The 7146-nt window shown below is 46.6% G+C and overlaps 1 pseudogene; it reads right to left on the bottom strand.

Annotated features, from left to right (window-relative positions):
* Positions 1-3715: 3715 nt before the first annotated feature.
* Positions 3716-3888, bottom strand: LOC117356084 (annotated as a pseudogene).
* Positions 3889-7146: the final 3258 nt, after the last annotated feature.

Here is a 7146-nt window from a genome sequence, read left to right as displayed (position 1 = left end):
TAGTTTTAAGTTTTCTGGAATTGGCCAGATAGGTTTCTTTAGCTTCCGGTCGTTGTGATAGTTTGTAGTTCACGAAAGCTTTTTTCTTTTGTCTTACTAGTTTGGAGATCTCCGCGGAGAACCACTGTGGTCTATTTTTTCTGCGTTGTTTGGTCTCGGTTTTGATGTATATGTTGGTTGCTCCTTGCAGGGTAGATTTCAGAGTCGACCATAGTTCCTCTACATTGTTTGTTGTGTTTTGGCTCTGCAGCACTCTGTAGACGTAGTCCCCCATGCCCTGAAAGTTAGTTCCTTTAAAATTTAGGACCTTAGTTGATGTGTTTGGCCTAGTGGATCCTTTCTTGAGGTGGAATCAAACCATGTTGTGGTCGCTGGATGCCAAGGTGTCCTCCACCGATACCTTTGTGACACTGTCTCTGTTGGTGAGCAACAGGTCCAGGATTGCCTGGTCCCTGGTGGGTTCCACTACCATCTGCTTGAGGTGTGCTCCTTGCATGGAGGCAAGTAGCCTCATGCTGCCGCTGGTTGTAGCGCAAGGTTTGTTCCAGTCCACATCGGGCATATTAAAGCCTCCCACCAGCACTGTATCTCCACGCAGTGTGATGGTCTCAATGTCATCCATTAGTTACGTCGTCTGCATCCTCCTTTTGTCTTGGTGGTCTGTATACAACACCTAAGATATAGGCATTTGTTATTGCCCCTGGCAAGGTTCATCCAGAGGGACTCTCCCGTATACTTGATGTCTGTGATTTTAGTGACTTTGATGTCATCTCTAATGTACAGAGCTACTCCTCTGCCTGATTTTCCCTCTCTGTCTCAACGGAGTAGGTTATAGCCTGGTATGGGGGTGGCTATGGGGGCCACGGTGGCCCCGTCCGTCGCCTGCCTCTATATGTCTGAATATGAAGACAAACATGTCTATACTTCTAGATGGTTTAGTAAAGTTGGTCTATGGAGAAGGTATATAGACGATATCTTCTTTTTGTGGAATGGGGAGTGTGACGAATTGGAGGAATTCCTAAATGAGTTGAATCAGGCAGATCCTAATATAACTCTTACTCATGAAGTAAGTAGTGATAGGGTATCCTTTTTGGATATCCAAGTAGTAAAATCCCAGATCAACTCTCAAGTGTGTTATGATACTACTCTTTATAGGAAACCGTCCGATCGGAACACTCTCCTACACTATCATAGTCACCATCCAAAACCTCTCAGGGACAGTATCCCGGTGGGACAATTTTTAAGGTTGCGGAGGATCTGTTCTGACGAGTGGGATTTCCAACAGCAGGCCACGCTTTTATACACAAAGTTCATGGAGAGAGGTTACCCTCCCCGGGTAGTTAAACGGGCATGGAAGATAGCCCGCAACTGTCAGCGGGAGTGGTTATTTCATCCCCAACAAAGGGAGAACAGTGGGGCCGTGGTATGTGTATTGCCTTATTCCAATCGAAGTCAACAAATTAGAAAAATCATTCTGAAACACTGGCCAGTGCTGCAGGTACATAAGAGCTTGAATGACAGCCCTTTATTTGCCCACACTAGGGGCCGGAATTTAGGTTAGATTTTGAAACATCGTGACCCTGTCCAACAGAATAGAGAGGGTCCTCACGTACGTTGTCATCAGTGTGTATATTGCCCTCATGTCCTCAACACTGACCAAGTGGTAATTCCTCAAACAGGGGGCAAGAAATTCTATCTAAGAACAGGCACTAATTGTTTGTCATCTGCAGTAATATATTGCATTATTTGCCCTTGTAGGCTATATTACATAGGACATACTCGGCGTGCTATTAAAATTCGCATTGCCGAACATTTGAGCAATATAAGATGCAAACGTGTCACTGCCCCCCTGGTGAGCCATTGGATTGAACAACAGCACTCCATTGAGGAATTACAATACACTGTTCTTATGTGTGCTTATAAAGAATCTGGAAATATTATTCAACATCTTCTTTATTTAGAGCAGAAGTTTATATTTCAATGGCATACCCTGGCCCCCGCAGGATTAAATAATGATATTGAATGGTTTCAATTATAATCTTTCACTCATGATGTAAGGAGTGATGACGTAGTAGGTAGTAAAAGGGGAGTGTATTTAAAGCGTGGCCTGCTGGGAAGTTTCTCTTGTCAGCAGTGCGTGTGTGTGCAGTATGGAGTGTCTGTGCCGGTAAGTTGCAGAGAGAGAGTGTACATTGAGTATTTCAAAATGTAGTGTTTATTAAGTTAGCAAGCTGTGTGGTGTAGTGTTGATTTGAGTCATCTTGTAATTGTAGTACCCCTCCTGAAGAAGCCAGCGGGTGAAACCTAGGTTGGGGGGTCGGTATTGTGAATAAATGGAAGAGCCCGGAGCAGTTTTGTGTTTCATCTACACCATTCAAAGTTAAGTTGTTGTTACATTTATCATTTTATTTTCTTTCAAGTTATTGTTGTTATTTAGTCTTTGTCTGGTGGAGGAGACTGTGAACAACTATGATGGTCTCCTTAACAGCTGCTCCGTGAACTTGTTTCACCGGACCTCAGCTGCGGGTCTGAGTGTTCACTTAACCACATCAGCTGTGTGTTGAAATTAGAGCTTGAAGTAAAACAAAGGTGATTAGTACAACAGTGATTTTTAAATATCACCTTGGATAAATATATTCCCTTGCTGTTTTTTGATTATAGCCTGGTATGACCATATCCCATCCGTGGAACTCCGAGAACCACGTTTCTTTTATCGCCACTACATCAAGGTTGGCGTTTCTCATTTCCGTTTCCAGTTCCAGTATTTTGTTGCCCAAGCTACGGGCGTTAGCACACATGGCTGTCCATTCTATCTTTTTGCATGAAGTTTTTTCTGACTGAGATAGTTTGTCCCCTTCCTTCTTGCCTTTGTCCCCCTCAATCTTTCCTTCATCCCCTTCATTCTTGCCTTTGATTTTGCCTTTGTCATTCTTGCTATTGCCTTTATCTCCTTCAGCGTCCCCTTCATTCTTGCCGTTTCCCCCTTCGTCATGCCTTCAATTTTGCCTTTGTCATTCTTACTATTGCCTCTGTTACCATCAGTGTCCGTGAGACTTCTCCCCTTTGACCCCCTGTCCATGCGATTTTTTATCCCTCTTGGCCCCAAGATGGAGTTTCCATCTCTCCCTCTGTCTCCCTCTCTACCGACTTGAATGTTTACCTCATATACTAAGTCCGAGTCTCTCGCTCTACCTTCCTCCCTCCCTCTGTCCCCATTAGTATTCGCACGGTTACTTACCTCCGGGATACTTACTCAACTTGAGTGAGAGTGGGTCCCCTCCCCCAGCTCACCTAGTTTCATTAGGAAGGGTGGATGTTGCGGAGACGGGGACGGGGCGGTGAAGGGGACGGTGGTCCGGTGACGGGGCAGTGACGGGGACAGATTTTTTTCCCCGTGTCATTCTCTATTCCCGACGAATCAGCAGCAACAGTCTGTCACATGCTGAGCTCACTGCCTACATGACAGAGACTGTTGCTGCTGATTCGTCGGGAGCTCAGTGGGGCACCGAACCGGAAATTAGGTACACCTCGGGATATGAATGCTGAGTCCATCCCCGTGGGCCTGGAGAGGGGTCCCCGTGGGTGTACTGTCAACCTCAACACATTGAAGAGAAACAACTTATTGTTATCAGCCCCTTGCATACAATTTATAAACAGAAATAAATACACACAAAAAAAGCTAAAAATAACTGCTTTTATACTGGTTTAATGGGGAAAGGGGAGCACCATTCCTGGAAATACTGCAATACCAGGTTGATGCGTGGAGTGGATGAAGCAAGCTCCTATTCCATCTCCCTATTCCAAAAATCAATTTAATATATCATCCCTAGATAAGGGACATATCAGATATTAAACTGATAAGAACAGATACTTTCTAGAAAAATTTATTATCAACACCAATATACAGCAAGACAAAAATAACACCACACACAAATACACAATCAATGCACAATTCAAAAGCCATGCACAATGACCCCACCAACAAAAACAATCCCTAAATCCTCTGTCAAAAAAAATCCAACCCCACCCCAACCTCAACAACCAATCGGCAAAGGGGACAGGACAAGCTCCCGGGAACCACAATCATTCCCAGGCTATTATCTAGTCCACGCCTGCAATAAAGGCCAACACCAACCAGCATATGCCGCCGTCATAGACGAGCTCTGTCCTTCACGCACCACATAGGCAAACAGAAGACGTCTTCCGAGCTGACAAATCATGGCAGTATCCAATGTTACCGACTTCCACAGCTTCAGGCACCGTGCCCTCCACAAGGCATCCTTAAAACAGTTAACACCAATCCAGAGACGTTGCTCTGACCTCCGAGAGGCAAACTGGCCCCACAACACCCCTTCCGCTGACAACACGACATCTGGATTCAGTGCTCTTCTCCATGAAGCTGTCTTCCGCCACACATCTTGTGCAACACCACAGTGCCAAAAGAGATGAGCAGGGGACTCCTCACCCCTACATCCGTCCCATACGCACTCCATCGTGGCAACCATTCTCCGCTTGAATAAAAATGTCCTTGTCAGCAGACACGCATGAACATCATTCCAGGCAAGGTTCAAAAGGTATTTCGCATTGACCTTCTTCCACACCTTTCTGCAAGCAACCTCATTCAATTTCCCAATTGGGGACAATTTCAATTTACCTGCCAAAAGAGCCGTTTCAATCCCCTTTCCCGATAAGCCCGCCACAGGCAAATCCCCCAAACTAAAGCGATGAATCCAATCTTTTACCACCTGATACACATAAGGACAGGAATCTGCATGAGGAACAGTATGCTGCCACTGCAGTCGCCACTGACGACACACAAACCTCTGGAGGTACAACCTCGCAAAAAAGGTCCACAACCTATCCTCACACTTACCCTCCATCACCGCTTTCACACAGACAGACACAAACATACCCAAGAATTTAAACTCCAAATCAGGGACACCCCTCCCCTCCCATTTCGGCGGGCTGCACATCACCTCCCGTTTCAGGCGCTCCATCTTTGACCCCCAAACAAAACAAAACATCAAACGATTCAACACTCGAAGATATACTCTCCCAATAGGAAAAACTGGGAATATATGCTGCACCGAAGGCAAAAGCTCATTCATGACCACAAAGATGCGGCCTGACAAGGTCAACTTCCTGGACTGCCAAAAACGAATCCTGCCTTGTAGGCGCTCCACCGCCTGCTGCCAATTCAAGCTAACCATTGATTTCCCAAAAAACAACCCCAAAACCCGAATCCCCTCTGGAACCACCCTCAAACCCCAATCCACCAACCCACACCTCCAGTTCAAGTAAAAACACTCACTCTTCCCCATATTTATCTTGGACGAGGAAGCCTTAGCAAATCTACTGCAATGCCACCCCATCCACTTCAAAGAATCGTTATCCCTACAAAACACCGTAATATCATCCATGTATAACATAATACGGGCCTCCAATCCCCCTCCCCCCGGAAGAGGCAGTCCCCGAATCCGCCGCTCCTTCCGAACAGCAGCTGCAAACAGTTCTATAGCTAATACATACAACAAGGGGGAAAGCGGACAACCCTGCCTCACCCCCGACTCCACCCCAATCTGCACTGAGACAAACCCATTTATCAAAATCTGACTATGAACTCCTAACAGTAAGGTCTTCATCCACCCAATGAAGGAACTGCCCAACCCCATCTTCCCCATAACTGCCCAAAGGAAATCCCTATTAACCCTATCGTATGCCTTCTCCTGATCAAGGGAGACAACACAGACCGGCTGCGAGCGCTCCTCACAATACAGGTGAACATCTCGAACCAAGGCCTGGTTGTCCACAATCTGACGACCTGGAATGCCACAAGTCTGAGCTGGCCCTACCAGTCTATCCACCACCCCCTGTAAGCGAAAAAACAAACACTTAGCCAACAGCTTATAATCTATGTTCAAAAGAGTAATCGGGCGCCAGTTTTCCATTCTCCGCAAATCACCCTTCTTTTTAATCAACACAATTAGCCCCTCCTTGAAAGAGGGCGGTAACTGCCCTCCAGCCAAGCTCTCCCTAAAAACACCCAACAACACTCCTCGCAAACAAGGCCAAAACTCTCTATAAAACTCAACTGGCAAACCATCCAAACCAGGTACTTTACCTCCATTCAAGGATTGAAAGGCTCGGTCAAATTCCTCCTCCTCCAGCTCCCTTCCCAAGCACTCACCCTCCTCCTGCGGAAACTCCCCCTCCAAATACCCCAAATACTCCTGAGCCACCCCCATCTCCCAATCCCTACACGCATTCAAATTAGAAAAAACCCGTAATGCAATTGTCTGAAGTTCCCCCCTCCCCTTTTGTTCCACTCCCTTATCATCCAACAATCCCGAAACAAGAGAGGTTCTCTCCCTCGCCTTACGAAAAAAATATCGAGTGCAGCGTTCATGCTCCTCAATATATTGCACCCGAGCCCTGAACATCACAGACCGACACCTCTCCTCATACCTATCCCTCAACCGTTGTTTAACCTCTCCAACTTCTGTCTGCACTCCAAATCCCGCCGCCAGTAACCCATACAACTGTTGCAAAGTGGCTTCATCCTTTTCCATCGCCCTCCTAACACTTAATATACTCTGGCGTTGAAAAAACCCCCCTGATTTCTACTTCACATCCTCCCACCAGTCCCCTAATGTAGGAAAAAGGTCCTGCAGGGTACACCAGTCCCGAAACCGCCGCTCATACAGATCCCGCACCCTCTTATCTTGCAATATACTCACATTCAGTTTCCACCACACCCTACCAACCTCCACAGCCCCAGACACTTCCAAATTCACATTTAACAATTGATGATCTGAAAACCACACAGGCGTCAGCCCTGCCCCTTAGGCCTTACTAACGGAGACACAAACACATAATCAATCCTTGACCCCACACCCCTACCTTCACTAAACCACGTGAAACCTGGCGCCGAGTGGCAAAGGTGTTTAAACACGTCCACCAACCCCACATCCCCCACGAGATCCTGCAACTTACGAGAACTCCTATCCAACCCCCCTGGTGCCCCGGATACCCTATCCTCTTTAGCCAATACTGCATTAAAATTCTCAGCCATCACCACCACCCTGTGCGTAAGCAACAACTGCTCAATCTGCTCAAAAACTTCCAAGCGATCATGCACACTAGTAG

The sequence above is a fragment of the Geotrypetes seraphini genome, chromosome 2 (assembly GCF_902459505.1).
Source record: "Geotrypetes seraphini chromosome 2, aGeoSer1.1, whole genome shotgun sequence".
In the NCBI taxonomy this organism is placed as follows: Eukaryota; Metazoa; Chordata; class Amphibia; order Gymnophiona; family Dermophiidae; genus Geotrypetes; species Geotrypetes seraphini.
This window is presented reverse-complemented; position numbering and strand designations above follow the sequence as displayed.